We start from the raw sequence: 16,287 nt of genomic DNA, 5'->3' as shown, positions 1-16,287 counted from the left end.
CCCGGCCTCCACTGCACTCCGCGGCAATGAATTCCACAGGCCCACCACTCTCTGGCTGAAGAAATGTCTCCGCATTTCTGTTCTGAATTTACCTCCTCTAATTCTAAGGCTGTGCCCACGGGTCCTCGTCTCCTCACCTAACGGAAACAGTTTCTTTGCGTCCACCCTTTCTAAGCCATGTATTATCTTGTAAGTTTCTATTAGATCTCCCTTAACCTTCTAAACTCCAATGAATACAATCCAGGATCCTCAGCCGTTCATCATATGTTAGACCCGCCATTCCAGGGATCATCCATGTGAATCTCCGCTGGACACGCTCCAGTGCCAGTATGTCCTTCCTGAGATGTGGGGCCCAAAACTGGACACAGTACTCCAAATGGGGCCTAACCAGAGCCTTATAAAGGCTCAGTAGCACATCGCTACTTTTATATTCCAACCCTCTTGAGATAAATGACAACATTGCATTCGCTTTCTTAATCACAGATTCAACCTGCATGTTTACCTTTAGGGAATCCTCGACTAGCACTCCCAGATCCCTTTGTACTTTGGCATTATGAATTTTCTCACCGTTTAGAAAGTAGTCTATGCTTGGATTCTTTTTTCCAAAGTGCAAGACCTCACATTTTCTCACGTTGAATTGCATCAGCCATTTCCTGCACCACTCTCCCAAACTGTCTAGATCCTTCTGCAGCCTCCCCACTTCCAGCACCATAACTACTCATCCAGCACTGTAACTATTAATCCAGCACCGTAACTATTAATCCAGCACCATAACTATTAATCCAGCACCATAACTACTCATCCAGCACCGTAACTATTAATCCAGCACCATAACTATTAATCCAGCACCATAACTACTGCCCACCAATAATTAGAAATCCAGATACACCCATTTTCTGAAATATTTTTAAGATGATTGGAACCACTGTATTTTTGGAGTCACAGAGGGTCTACAGCACAGAAAAGGCCCTTCGGCCCATCGGGTCAGTGCTGATCAAAAACAACCACCTAACTATTCTAATCCCATTTCCCAGCACTTGGCCCATAGCCTTGTTTGTCTTTGCATCGCAAGTTCAGATCTAAATACTTCCTAAATGTTATGTTCATAAGTTCATAAGATAAAGGAGCAGAATTAGGCCATTTGGCCCATTGAGTTTCCTCCGCCATTCGATCCTGGCTGATCCCATCCTGCCCTCAACTCCACCGTCCTGCCCGTTCTCCATAACCCTTCAACCCATTACCAATTAAAAATCTGTCTAACACCTCCTTAAATGTACTCACTGTCCCTGCATCTACCGCTCTCTGAGTCAGCGAATTCCACAGATTCACAACCCTTTGGAATTTCTCCTGAACTCGGTTTTAAATTTGCTACCTCCTTATCCTGAGACTATGACGTCTCGTTCTAGAGGAAGCATCCGTCATGTCTACTTTATCCATACCTTTTATCATGTTGTATACCTCAATTTGATCTCCCCTCATTCTTCTAAACTCTGGAGAGTAGAGGCGTAAACTGTTCAATCTCTCCTCAAATGACAAACTCCTCATCTCTGGAATCAACCTAGTGAACCTCCTTGAATTGCCTCCAATGCCACTACATCTTTCCTCAAATACGGGGACCGAAACTGAGGGTCTCTGCCTCCTCCACCCTTTCAGGCAGCGAGTTCCAGACTCCCACCACCCTCTGGGTGAAAGGCTTTCCTCACATCCCCTCTAAACCTCCTGCCCCTCACCTTAAATCTCTGCCCCCTGGTCATTGACCCCCTCCCCCAAGGGGAAATGTTTCTTCCTGTCTACTATATCTGTGTCCCTCATTATTTTATACATCTCAATCATGTCCCCCCCTCAGTTTCCTCTGCTCCAAGGAAAACAACCCCAGTCTATCCAACGTTTCATAACTAACACTCTCCAGCCCAGGCAACATCCTGGTAAATCTCCTCTGCTCCCTTTCCAGTGGCTATCACATCCCTCCTATAATGTGGATTCCAGAACTGCACACAATACACTAGCTGTTTTATACAGTTTCAGTATAACCTCCCTGCTCTTAAACTCTAGGCCTCAGCTAATAAAGTATACCATTTGCTTCTTAACCACTGTATCCACCTGCTCTGCTACCTTAAGGGACGGGTGTACATGCACACCAAGGTCCCTCTGACCCTCGGTGCTTCCCAGGGTCCTGCCGTTTATCATGTATTCCCCTTGCCTTGTTTGTCCTGCCCAAGAGTTAATACAGCAAGCAACTAATAAATTCACCATCACATATTCTGGTCTGCCCTCTGGAAATGGGGAATACCCACAAAATAAAACATCCAAATTAAAACTGTTTGCACTTTCTATTTCCCAGCAGTGACACGTTGTAGTAATCTTATGGAATCAAGATTGAATAATGAGAGATGAAGGTAATATTTACCTGGAGATTCGATCGCTGCTATTAATGAATGAGCCAGGTTCCTGTTTGTGTAACTTTCCTCTGTCCCATTTTACACAGGGGCTGGTTTAGCACACTGGGCTAAGTCGCTGGCCTTGAAAGCAGCACGGTTCAATTCCCGTAACAGACTCCCTGAACAGGCGTCGGAATGTGGCGACTAGGGGCTTTTCACAGTAACTTCATTTGAAGCCTACTCGTGACAATAAGCGATTTTCATTCCATTTTAAAGGACACAGTTTATAATAATCAGGGTAATGTCTATGTTATATCTGCAGTGTTGAATTCTCTCATTCTCAAGCATTACAATAAATTCATTCATCTAGTTTTGCAAAACATGCCATTGAGAGAAATATCATTCAGTTCTGAAGTTTTAACTCTCCAACAATTTAATTGATGATTGTCACACTGTCCAGATCTCCCGGGTTTGCAATAAATATATAAGAAAGAATTACTCTTCTCAACACCTTCCATAATCACAGGATGTCTCAAAACATTTTACAGCTCAGTAAAAAACTGGAAATGCAGTTACTGTGAGGAACGCAATGGCTAATCTGGACACAGAAAGATCCCATAAAATGATGTAAGAATTACTAGATAACCCATTCTACTGATACCGGCTATGGATAAATATTTTCCTGAACAGAAGGAAAGGCTCTCCTGGTCTTATTGCAATAGGGGCCATGGGCTATTTTACATCCACCTGGCAGGGCAGAAGGGCCTGGAAATGTCTCATCCAACAAGAAACAGCACCTCGTACAGTGCAGCACTCCCTCAGCACTGCACTCGGAGTATCCTGTGCAAATAGAGCCCACAGGCTATGGAACCATCATCAGGGGCTGGTTTAGCACACTGGGCTAAATCACTGGCTTTGAAAGCAGACCAAGGCAGGCCAGCAGCACGGTTCGATTTCCGTAACAGCCTCCCCAAACAGGTGCTGGAATGTGGCGACTAGGGGCTTTTCTCAGTAACTTCATTGAAACCTAATCGTGACAATAAGCGATTTTCATTTCATTCATTTCATGAGTACCAATCACTGAGCCAAACTGGGAATAAGATCTGGCCAGACTATCAAACCCCTGACAGCATCATAGAGCCCTTCCTGGCAGTTTTTAATAGCAATCTAAGTGCACTCTTGCCTCGTTATATTTTCATGTCGGCACAAGGTCGCATTGATCTGAGACCAACATCTGTCAAAGTCATTCTAATTCGGGGCATGTCCATTTCATAGATCATAGAATTTACAGTGCAGAAGGAGGCCATTCGGCCCATCGAGTCTGCACCGGCTCTTGGGAAGAGCACCCTACCCAAGGTCAACACCTCCACCCTATCCCCATAACCCAGTAACCCCACCCAACACTGAGGGCAATTCTTGACACTAAGGACAATTTAGCATGGCCAATCCACCTAACCTGCACATCTTTGGACTGTGGGAGGAAACTGGAGCACCCGGAGGAAACCCACGCACACACGGGGAGAACGTGCAGACTCCGCACAGACAGTACCCCAAGCCGGGAATCATACCTGGGACCATGGAGCTGGGACCAGGGGCTAGTTTAGCTCACTGGGCTAAACCGCTGGCTTTTAAAGCAGGCCAGTAGCACGGTTCAATTCCCGTACCAGCCTCCCCGGACAGGTGCCGGAATGTGGCGACTAGGGACTTTTCACAATAACTTCATTGAAGCCTACTCGTGACAATAAGCGATTTTCTATTTCTATTTCTGAAGCAGTTGTGCTAACCACAATGCTACCGTGCTGAAATGACAATCTGGAAATAGTATTGAGACTGAAGCTGCTCATTTCACATAGTGAGACTCTGAGCTGGATGAAAATGAAGCAGGAACTGCCTGTTCTCCAAATCATGTCAAGCTAGTAGAACAGGCTCAATCACAGTCACCAAAAGCAGGCGAACTGATTCTTTGCCTGATTGCTGAATGTGGAATCTTCTTCGTGACAAGCCAACTGTTGCGTGCAGAATAACTTTCACCCAACATCAAGGGTTTTCAAGTTTTCCTGAGAAATGATACAGTGTTGGGTAAAAATGAACATATCCTAACAAACATTAGAAAAATCAGAGCAGCATCAAAAAGTGTGAATGATAAGATATTTATGAGTCCAATGCCGTGCATCAGCTCCTTCTCAATCATTGTATTGCACACACCCTGGAACTTTCAATTTAAATTCTGAGCTAGTTAAACTCAGGGCCCTGTGGGTTCTGCATATTTCTGCTTTAAGGTGCAAGTGGATTGTCAATGATTGTTTAATGTAACAAACTGCTGACATTGTCATTTTTGCTGGGAATTGCTCCCTAAATGGCTTGCAGCTCCTGCCATTTACAGCAGGAGGCAGTAGTTCCTGCGAGAGCCAGGACATCGAGTGATGACTGGCTCTCTGGCAATGGTAGGCATCGCAGCCCTCAGCCTGTCCCCCCCCCCCCCCCCCCCCCCCCCCCGCAGCCCTCAGCCTGTTCCCCCCCCCCCGCATCCCTCAGCCTGTTCCCCCCCCCCCGCAGCCCTCAGCCTGTTCCCCCCCCGCAGCCCTCAGCCTGTTCCCCCCCGCAGCCCTCAGCCTGTCCCCCCCCTCAGCCTGTTCCCCCCCCCAGCAGCCCTCAGCCTGTTCCCCCCCCCCCGCAGCCCTCAGCCTGTTCCCCCCCCTCAGCCTGTTCCTCCCCCCCCCACAGCCCTCTGCCTGTTCCCCCCTCCGCCCTCAGCCTGTTCCCCCCCCGCAGCCTGTCCCCCCCCCGCAGCCCTCAGCCTGTCCCCCACCCCCGCAGCCTGTCCCCCTCCCCCGCAGCCCTCAGCCTGTCGTCCCCCCACAGCCTGTCCCCCTCCCCCGCAGTCCTCAGCCTGTCCCCCCCCGCACCCCTCAGCCTGTCCCCCCCCCAGTCCTCAGCCTGTCCCCACTCCCCCGCAGCCCTCAGCCTGTCCCCCTCCCCCCCAGACCTCAGCCTGTCCCCCTCCCCCTCCCTCAGCCTGCCCCCCCCCCCCGCAGCCCTCAGCCTGTCCCCACTCCCCCGCAGCCCTCAGCCTGTCCCCCTCCCCCCAGACCTCAGCCTGTCCCCCTCCCCCCCCGAAGCCTGTCCCCCTCCCCGCAGCCCTCAGCCTGTCCCCCCCCCCCCCCCCCCCCCCCGCCTGTTCCTCTATCGCAGCAGTTGGCAGCAATCAGAACTGAGAGCCTGGGTTTGGTGGCAGCCATACCCAGTGAGCTTTTTCTAGTAACATGGGAGGCCATTCAGCCCCTTCATTATTCAATTTTATCACAGCCAATGTATATCTTTAATTAATTCCTCACCACCAAACAATCTACCAATCACAGTTTGGAAGTGTTCAATTGACCTTCAGCCTCAAGAGCTTTCTGGGCAAGATTTCCGTTCCCCTCTGTGTGAAATGCTTCCTCACACATCGCTGAGTGGCCTGGCTGGAATTTTAAGGTTCTCCCCTCCTGTTCTGGACTCCAATCACCATCAGAGAAAATAATTTCTCTTTAGCTGTCTTTTAAATTCCCTTAATCACCTTAAACATGTCAATTAAACCATCCTCAAACCTTCCAGAGATCTGGATGACTTTTAAACATTAAAGATGTTTGCTCTGTTACAGTGTATGGGCTCTTTGCAGAGAGCAAATGTATGATTTTAACTCTAAGTGAATGTCGACACAAATAGGGTAACATGTCTGTAACATGTTACTGTCTGTGTGTAGTTTATACGTTCTCCCTGTGTCTTTGTGAGTTTCCTCCGGGTGCTCCGGTTTCCTCTCACAGTCCAAAGATGTACAGGGCAGGTGGACTGGCCATGATAAATCGCCCCTAATTGGGAAAAAAAAGTTTTTAAATACCGAGATTTATATGTTGACATATTTTCAGGTAAACAATTTCAAAACAAGTACATTCTGATTAGGTTAAATACATTTTGCTGTTTCCTTTTATCTTTATACTTTGACTCTCACCCCAGCAGGGCCTGGAAAATAAATTAAACTGGAGATAATCACCATCAATGTCAGGGACAGAAAACAAGCTGAGGTTATAGGGACAACAGAAATGTCACAGTGGAGATCGGGACAGTGTAGAGGGAGCTTTACTCTGTACCTAACCCCGTGCTGTACCTGTCCTGGGAGTGTTTGATGGGGACAGTGTAGAGGGAGCTTTACTCTATATCTAACCCCGTGCTGTACCTGTCCTGGGAGTGTTGATGGGGACAGTGTAGAGGGAGCTTTACTCTGTATCTAAACCCGTGCTGTACCTGTCCTGGGAGTGTTTGATGGGGACAGTGTAGAGGGAGCTTTACTCTATATCTAACCCCGTGCTGTACCTGTCCTGGGAGTGTTTGATGGGGACAGTGTAGAGGGAGCTTTACTCTGTATCTAAACCCGTGCTGTACCTGTCCTGGGAGTGTTTGATGGGGACAGTGTAGAGGGAGCTTTACTCTGTGTCTAACCCCGTGCTGTACCTGTCCTGGGAGTGTTTGATAGGGACAGTGTAGAGGGAGCTTTACTCTGTATCTAACCCCGTGCTGTACCTGTCCTGGGAGTGTTTGATGGGGACAGTGTAGCGGGAGCTTTACTCTGTATCTAACCCCGTTCTGTACCTATCCTGGGAGTGTTTGATGGGGACAGTGTAGACATTTATTCTGAATTTGACCCATTCTGTGTCTTTGATGTGGTCACTGTGTGACATTTGTTGCTTCATTTTGCTGTAACAAACAGCAGACTGAATCAGCTTTTAAAAAATGATTCATTTCAAACTGTTGGATCCTGACCCTCAGCCGCAGTCTCTGCAGCAAATGTACATCTCTGGGACAGCTCAGAGGTGAATAATGATATGTCAGTGAATAAGTTCAATCAACCCTTGATAGGATCTGAGCCCCTGAAAGGTCTGTGGTTCCAGCCAGTATTTACTGAATGAACGATCAGGCCAACCCTCAAGAGTGTTTTCAGATGATGTGAACATCTTCTGAAAGGTTTTAACAACAATTGCAGGATCTTTGAGGTGATGTTGGCTGAATGATTGGGCTAACATCCAAACTCATGCCTTGCTTTTCTTCGACATCTGCTTGTAACCAGTATGTAAACCTGAAATCTATCGTATTGTTAGACTTATTATTGCAATGGAAATGAAACACAACTGTTGAAATGTGAAAACTATATTTATTAATATCATGTTGAATTACTAAATAAAAGTTATATTGTTTCTATGGTTTCTTGTGACTATTAGATAATATTGGCCGTGAAAAATTCCTTTGCTTAGATATTCCCGATCCCTATCCCAGTGGAATTTAAGAAAGCAAACAGTGTCTAGAGTTAGCGTATTAGCTCTGTGCTGGTATCCCCTCTCCTGACACAAGGGATGAATTTGGAGAAATCTTGAAGACACTATTAGAGACAGATTAGTGTGTGGGTTAAGAAGTGAAATTATTGAAAAAAACACTGTTAAGAGGAAGCAACTTAAATCTAAAGAAGGTTTAGAAGTTGTGATCTCAATAGAATTAGCAGCTAAGGAAGTCCAACAATTCGGTTTGAGCACTAAAGTCCACAAAATGTTGGTGCAGACCCCGACGCAGACACAGGGTTGAAATGATCACCAATGTGCACAAACTGGGCAGGCAGCAGCAGGCTGCTGGTGCAAAGATGCAAAATGCAGTGTGGTAAAATACGGGGGGGGTCACTGAACTTGTGTGTTAGATAGATAGATAGAGAAATACAGCACAGAACAGGCCCTTCGGCCCACGATGTTGCGCCGAACTTTTATTCTAGGTTAATCATAGAATTTTGGACAATTTTTCATGGCCAATCCACCCAACCTGCACATCTTTGGACTGTGGGAGGAAACCGGAGTACCCGGAGGAAACCCACGCAGTCACGGGGAGGATGTGCAGACTCCACACAGACAGCGACCCAAGTCGAAATCAAACTTGGGACCCTGGAGCTGTGAAGCAATTGTGCTATCCACAATGCTACTGTGCTGCCCTTAAGAAGTTAACCTCCACCCATTATTCTACCCTAATCCATGTACCTATCCAATAGCCGATTGAAGGTCCCTAACTTTTCCGACTCAACTACTTCCACAGGCAGTGCATTCCATGCCCCCCACTACTCTCTGGGTAAAGAACCTACCTCTGACATCCCCTCTATATCTTCCAGCATTAATCTTAAATTTATGTCCCCTTGTAATGGTGTGTTCCACCCGGGGAAAAAGTCTCTGACTGTCTACTCTATCTATTCCCCTGATCATCTTATAAACCTCTATCAAGTCGCCCCTCATCCTTCTCCGTTCTAATGAGAAAAGGCCTAGCACCCTCAACCTTTCCTCGTACGACCTACTCTCCATTCCAGGCAACATCCTGGTAAATCTCCTTTGCACCTTTTCCAAAGCTTCCACATCCTTCCTAAAATGAGGCAACCAGAACTGCACACAGTACTCCAAATGTGGCCTGACCAAGATTTTGTACAGCTGCATCATCACCTCACGGATCTTAAATTCAATCCCTCTGCTAATGAATGCTAGCACACCATAGGCCTTCTTCACAGCTCTATCCACTTGAGTGGCAACTTTCAAAGATCTATGAACATAGACCCCAAGATCTCTTTGCTCCTCCACATTGCCAAGAACCCTACCATTAACCCTGTATTCCGCATTCATATTTGTTCTTTCAAAATGGACAACCTCACACTTGTCAGGGTTAAACTCCATCTGCTACTTCTCAGCCCAGCTCTGCATTCTATCTATGTCTCTTTGAAGCCGACAACAGCCCTCCTCACTATCCACAACTCCACCAATCTTCGTATCATCTGCAAATTTACTGACCCACCCTTCAACTCCCTCATCCAAGTCGTTAATGAAAATCACAAACAGCAGAGGACCCAGAACTGATCCCTGCGGTACACCACTGATAACTGGGCTCCAGGCTGAATATTTGCCATCTACCACCACTCTGACTTCTATTGGTTAGCCAGTTTGTTATCCAACTGGCCAAATTTCCCACTATCCCATGCCTCCTTACTTTCTGCATAAGCCTACCATGGGGAACCTTATCAAATGCCTTACTAAAATCCATGTACACTACATCCACTGGTTTACCTTTATCCACATGCTTGGTCACCTCCTCAAAGAAGTCAATAAGACTTGTAAGGCAAGACCTACCCCTCACAAATCCGTGCTGACTATCCCTAATCAAGCAATGCCTTTCCAGATGCTCAGAAATCCTATCCCTCAGTACTCTTTCCATTACTTTGCCTACCACCGAAGTAAGACTAACTGGCCTGTAATTCCCAGGGTTATCCCTATTCCCTTTTTTGAACAGGGGCACGACATTCGCCACTCTCCAATCCTCTGGTACCACCCCTGTTGACAGCGAGGACGAAAAGATCATTGCCAACGGCTCTGCAATTTCATTTCTTGATTCCAATAGAATCCTTGGATATATCCCGTCAGGCCCGGGGGACTTGTCTATCCTCAAGTTTTTCAAAACGCGCAACACATCTTCCTTCCTGACAAGTATCTCGTCAAGCTTATCAGTCTGCTTCACGCTGTCCTCTCCAACAATATGGCCCCTCTCGTTTGTAAATACTGAAGAAAAATACTTGTTCAAGACCTCTCCTATCTCTTCAGACTCAATACACAATCTCCCGCTACTGTCCTTAATCGGACCTACCTTCGCTCTAGTCATTCTCATATTTCTCACATATGTGTAAAAGGCCTTGGGGTTTTCCTTGATCCTACCCGCCAAAGATTTTTCATGCCCTCTCTTAGCTCTCCTAATCCCTTTCTTCAGTTCCCTCCTGGCTATCTTGTATCCCTCCAGCGCCCTGTCTGAACCTTGTTTCTTCAGCCTTACATAAAAGTCTCCTTCTTCCTCTTAACAAGACATTCAACCTCTCTTGTCAACCATGGTTCCCTCACTCGACCATCTCTTCCCTGCCTGACAGGGACATACATATCAAAGACACGCAGTACCTGTTCCTTGAACAAGTTCCACATTTCACTTGTGTCCTTCCCTGACAGCCTATGTTCCCAACTTCTGCACTTCAATTCTTGTCTGACAGCATTGTATTTACCCTTCCCCCAATTATAAACCTTGCCCTGTTGCACGCACCTATCCCTCTCCATAACTAAAGTGAAAGTCACAGAATTGTGGTCACTACCTCCAAAATGCTCCCCCACTAACAAATCTATCACCTGCCCTGGTTCATTACCAAGTACTAAATCCAATATGGCCTCCCCTCTGGTCGGACAATCTACATACTGTGTTAGAAAAGCTTCCTGGACACACTGCACAAACACTACCCCATCCAAACTATTTGATCTAAAGAGTTTCCACTCAATGTTTGGGAAGTTGAAGTCACCCATGACTACTACCCTGTGACTTCTGCACTTTTCCAAAATCTGTTTCCCAATCTGTTCCTCCAGATCTCTGCTGCTATTGGGGGGCCTATAGAAAACTCCCAACAAGGTGACTGCTCCTTTCCTATTTCTGACTTCAACCCATATTACCTCAGTAGGCAGATCCCCTTCGAACTGCCTTTCTGCAGCTGTTATACTATCTCTAATTAACAATGCCACCCCCCCACCTCTTTTACCATCCTCCCTAATCTTGTTGAAACATCTATAACCAGGGACCTCCAACAACCATTTCTGCCCCTCTTCTATCCAAGTTTCCGTGATGGTCACCACATCGTAGTCCCAAGTAACGATCCATGCCTTAAGTTCACCCACCTTATTCCTGATGCTTCTTGCATTAAAGTATGCACACTTCAACCCATCTCCTTGCCTGCAAGTACTCTCCTTTGTCAGTGTTACCTTCCCCAGCCGATCGTTGCTGGACTACAGATCCGGTTCCCATTCCCCTGCCAAATTAGTTTAAACCCTCCCGAAGAGTACTAGAAAACCTCCCCCCCAGGATATTAGTGCCCCTCTGGTTCAGATGCAACCCTTCCTGCTTGTACAGGTCCCACCTTCCCCAGAATGCCTTCCAATTATCCAAATACCTGAAGCCCTCCCTCCTACACCATTCCTGCAGCCACGTGTTCAACTGCACTCTCTCCCTATTCCTTTTTATTTTATTTTTTTAAATAAATTTTTAGATTACCCAATTATTTTTCTAATTAAGGGGCAATTTAGCGTAGCCAATGCACCTACTCTGCACATTTTTTTGGGTTGTGGGGGCGAAACCCACGCAAACACGGGGAGAATGTGCAAACTCCACACGGACAGTGACCCAGAGCCGGGATTCGAACCTGGGACCTCAGCGCCGTGAGGCAGCTGTGCTAACCACTAGGCCACCGTGCTGCCCATTCTCTCCCTATTCCTAACCTCGCTATCACGTGGCACCGGCAACAAACCAGAGATGACAACTCTGTCTGTCCTGGCCTTAACTTCCAGCCTAACTCCCTAAACTTGTTTATTACCTCCACATCCTTTTTCCCACCTACATCGTTGGTACCAATGTGCACCACGACTTCTGGCTGCTCACCCTCCCCCTTCAGGATCCTGAAGATACGATCCGAGACATCCCTGGCCCTGGCACCCGGGAGGCAACATACCTTTCGGGAGTCTCGCTCGCGACCACAGAATCTCCTATCTATTCCCCTAACCATTGAATCTCCTATTACTATTGCTTTTCTATGCTCCCCCTTCCCTTCTGAGCCCCAGAGCCAGACTCAGTGCCAGAGACCTGGCCGCTGGGGCCTTCCCCCGGTAGGTCATCCCTCCCAACAGCATCCAAAACGGTATACTTATTTTGAAGGAGAACGGCCACGAGGGATCCCTGCACTGTCTGCCTGTTAGTTTTCTTTCCCCTGACTGTAACCCAGCTACTCTTGTCCAGTACCTTTGGTGTGGCTACCTCCCTGTAACTCTTCTCTATAACCCCCTCTGCCTCCCGGATGATCCGAAGTTCATCCAGCTCCAGCTCCAGTACCTCAACACGGTCTCCGAGGAGCTGGAGTTGGGTGCACTTCCCGCAGGTATAGTCAGCGGGGACACCAGTGGTTTCCCTCACCACCCACATCCTACAGGAGGAGCATGCAACTGCCCTAGCCTCCATCCCCTCTTACTTTACAGAATTAGCTGCCCCGTAGACCAACTGGACCTCTGCCCTCTGACTCTGCTTCCAGTCAGCTGTACTCTAAACTCCTGGCTCCCTTCACGCTCTTTGATAAATATAGGAAATGAAATGTAAGGAGCACCTTGCTCCCTCCTCACCTAACTCCCTCAGTCACTAAACTCTCACTGTAGCACTCAAATGCCACAAGTTCAGCACTCCCTCAGTCACTAAACTCTCACTGTAGCACTCAAATGCCACAAGTTCAGCACTCCCTCAGTCACCAAACTCTCACTGTAGCACTCAAATGCAACAAGCTCAGCACTCAGTGCAAACTAAGTCTGCACTGTAACTAGCTCAGATTTATACTGTGACTCTAGCTTCTGAAAACTGGCCTAATGCAATTAACTAATTAACAAGCTCCAGCTGCAATTAAGTCCAAGTAGAACCTTGTTTAAAGCTGATTCAAATTCACCTTCTTATAGACCAAACAGCAACTTTTAAGTTAATTAACTAAATAAAAGAAATACTAGACTTTAAATAAAAATGAACCCTTATACTCCCTCAGTCACTAAACTCTCACTGTAGCACTGTAGCACTCAAATGCCACAAGCTCAGCACTCCAGTGCAAACAAAAAAGGAAAGAAACAATAAATTCCAAACAAGAACGAGGACAAGGAAGAACCAAGTGTACCAAATTGAAAATGAAACAAAGGGAAAAGGACCCATGTGAAACAAAAAGGCACAAAAAAGGACCAGAGTCGTAGTCAAATGACAAACTATTGTTGAATGTACTGGCTATTGCGGGTACAACAAACGGTAAATGGGTCACTCTTTTACTGGATGGACAACTGGTGAAAATGGAGGTGGACACTGGAGCAGCAGTATCATTAGTGCCACAAACTGTTTACCAAGAAAAACTACGACATATCACCTTAAAACCCTGAACCATAACATTTTTATAGAACACCCTACAGTGCAGAAGGAGGCAATTCGAATCTTCACTGACTCTCTGAAAGAGCACTCTACCTCGGCCCACTCCTCCACCCTATCCCCAGGATCCCATATCCTAATCTGCACATTTTTGGACACTAAGGGGCAATTTAGCATGGCCAATCCACCTAACGTGCACATCCCTGGATTTGAGACCTATACCAGAAAGTAGTTTTGTTATGAGGCCGTATCGATATAATTGTGCAGATAAATGGACAGACCGCAGACTTGTCCCGCACATTGTTAAAGATAACAATCCAGGCCTCATGGGGAGAATTTGGCTGGAGGGAATCAAGCTAAACTGAACCGAGGTGAATTTCATGTCAGCGTCCAAAACAGGTCAATTTGGAAGAAACATGCCATAGTCTTTAACGGAGAGATGGGAAGCATGAAAGAGACCTCAGTCAAGCTTAAGGACGAAAGCCAAGCAAGATACTGAAAGGCTAGTTCAGTCCATATGCCATCAGGCTGAAGGTCGGGACAGAATTAGAGAGGCTGGTCAAGTGGGGGGTCCTGAAACCCATTAATGTGAGTGATTAGGCCACACTGATTGTACCGTGATGGACAAAGATGGTTCAGTGCACATATGTGGTGATTTTTTTTTTTTTGGATTTTTTTTTGTAAATTTTGAGTACCCAGTTATTTTTGCCAATTAAGGGGCAATTTAGCGTGGCCAATCCACCTACCCTGCACATCTTTGGGTTGTGGGGGCAAAACCCACACAAACATGGGGAGAATGTGCAAACTCCGCACGGACAGTGACCCAGGGCCGGGGTCGAACCTGGGACCTCGGCGCCGTGAGGCAGCAGGGCTAAATCACTACGCCACCGTGCTGCCAGATATGTGGTGATTTTAAGGTCACTATCAATCTGGTACGGTGTGCAAAGCAGCATCCTTTATTTAGTTGCTAGGTTGGCAGGAGGCCAGCATTTCAGTGAGGTTAAGCTCATTTGTTAAGCTCATCTTCCGATCCCGATTCACAGTCTGACACACAAAGAGCTATACCAGACATCTATTTGGCATCACACCCACACCTACATTGTTCCAACATGCCACAGTTCAAATTTTAAGCGGACTAGGAGTCCAGTGCTACTGAAACAATGGGCACGATTTAACGGAAACATTTCAGAGTAATTTTGGGCATGATTGGTGGGGTGTTTCTCCGTGGCCGCATTGTATTTAACGGCACTTGGTGCTAGAAATGAGCCCCACCAGCTTCTCGTCATCACTGGCTGTCTGATTGGTCAGACCCGTGCCTCAGTGTCTCGTCGCTAACAATGGGGATCTGCTTTCAAACGCTCTGTCACCACTCGCTCCCAGCCAACACTGAGACCTCACCCCCTGGAAATCGCAGAGTTAACTGAGGAGAGAGCAGTCACCGACAGCGAGGGTGCTGTGTGCCGCGGAGGTGAGGATCCACTGTCCCTTCACCCAGATGACCTGTCTCTCAAGTGAGTCGTTCATGTCGGACAAAATGATCCTTCCTTCTCACTGATCACATGTCCATTCTCTCGCAGGATCTCCCTCTGATTGGGCCAGGCCATCCAGAGTTGATCCACCCCCCACCCCCGCCATTCAATCTACTAAAGTTAGCCGCTAACATGCAACCTGGGGACACACCGAGACATGGCACTAGACCATGTAAGATCGACAAGATTGATCACTGAGTTGGGACTGGGTGGGAGTTGGGTCACTATCTGTAGCTCGGGAAAATGGAAATGTCAAATATTCAAACTTAAAACATGTAACACCTGGGCCGGATTCTCCCCTACCCGGCGGGTAGGAAGTCTCCGCACCTTTAGGGGCCAAGCCCTCACACTGAGGGGCTAGGCCCGCGCCAGAGTGTTTCCCACTCCGCCGGCTGGCGTGAATGGCCTTTTAGCGCCCCACCAGCTGGGGCCGAAAGAACTTCGCCGGCCGGCGTAAGTCCACGCATGCGCCGGTGCGTCAGTGGCTGCTGATGTCATACCGGCGCATGCGCAGGGGAGGGGGTCTCTTCTGCCTCCGCCATGGTGAAGGCCATGGCGAAGACGGAAGAAAAAGAGTGCCCCCACGGCACAGGCCCGCCCGCCGATTGGTGGGCCCCGATCGCAGGCCAGGCCACCTTGGGGGTACCCCCTGGGGTCAGATCGCGCCCCCCCCCCCCCCAGGACCCCGGCGCCCGCCCGTGCCGCCAATCCCGGTGGTCAGGTAGGTGGTTTAATCCACGCCGGCGGGAGAGGCCTGTCAGCAGTGGGACTTTGGCCCATCCCCGACCCCCCGCTGGGCCGGAGAATCGCCGGGAGCCGGCGCGATTCCCGCCCCCGCCGAATCTCGGGAGGCGGTGAATTCGGGACACGGCGGGGGCGGGATTGACGCCGGCTCCCAGCGATTCTCCGGCCCAGCGGGGGGTCGGGGAATCCCGCCCCTGATATATGTGAAGCCTGTGTTACTTTAATCTTCACACTGGCCTGCCTGCACTCCACCCCCATTAACCTTCTGTCCCGTCTCCCCCCCCCCCCCCCCCCCCCCCCGCCCCTGCCCCCAGGCACAGTGGAACAAGATCAAACAACCCCGATGCTGACCCCGGGTGGGTGTGAGCGGGTTGTCAGCAGAAAGACAGGAGTCAGACATTGGCATCAACTGAGGAGCAGCAGCAGTTGATAATCACTCTCCTGCCGTGTATATTGACCCACTGTCAGACAATGCCACATGCCCATCTTCCTCCCCCTCAGGCATGTCAGCCCACTGCAGTGCCAGGTTATGGAGGACGCAGCAGACCACCACAAAGCGGGAGATCGTCTGGGGGGGCACCACCAGAACGATCCAGGCATGGGAACCGCATTTTAAGCAGTCCGAT

This window comes from Scyliorhinus canicula, chromosome 19 (genome assembly GCF_902713615.1).
Source record: "Scyliorhinus canicula chromosome 19, sScyCan1.1, whole genome shotgun sequence".
In the NCBI taxonomy this organism is placed as follows: Eukaryota; Metazoa; Chordata; class Chondrichthyes; order Carcharhiniformes; family Scyliorhinidae; genus Scyliorhinus; species Scyliorhinus canicula.
The sequence above is the reverse complement of the archived record's forward strand: the minus strand, read 5'-3'. Positions refer to the sequence as shown.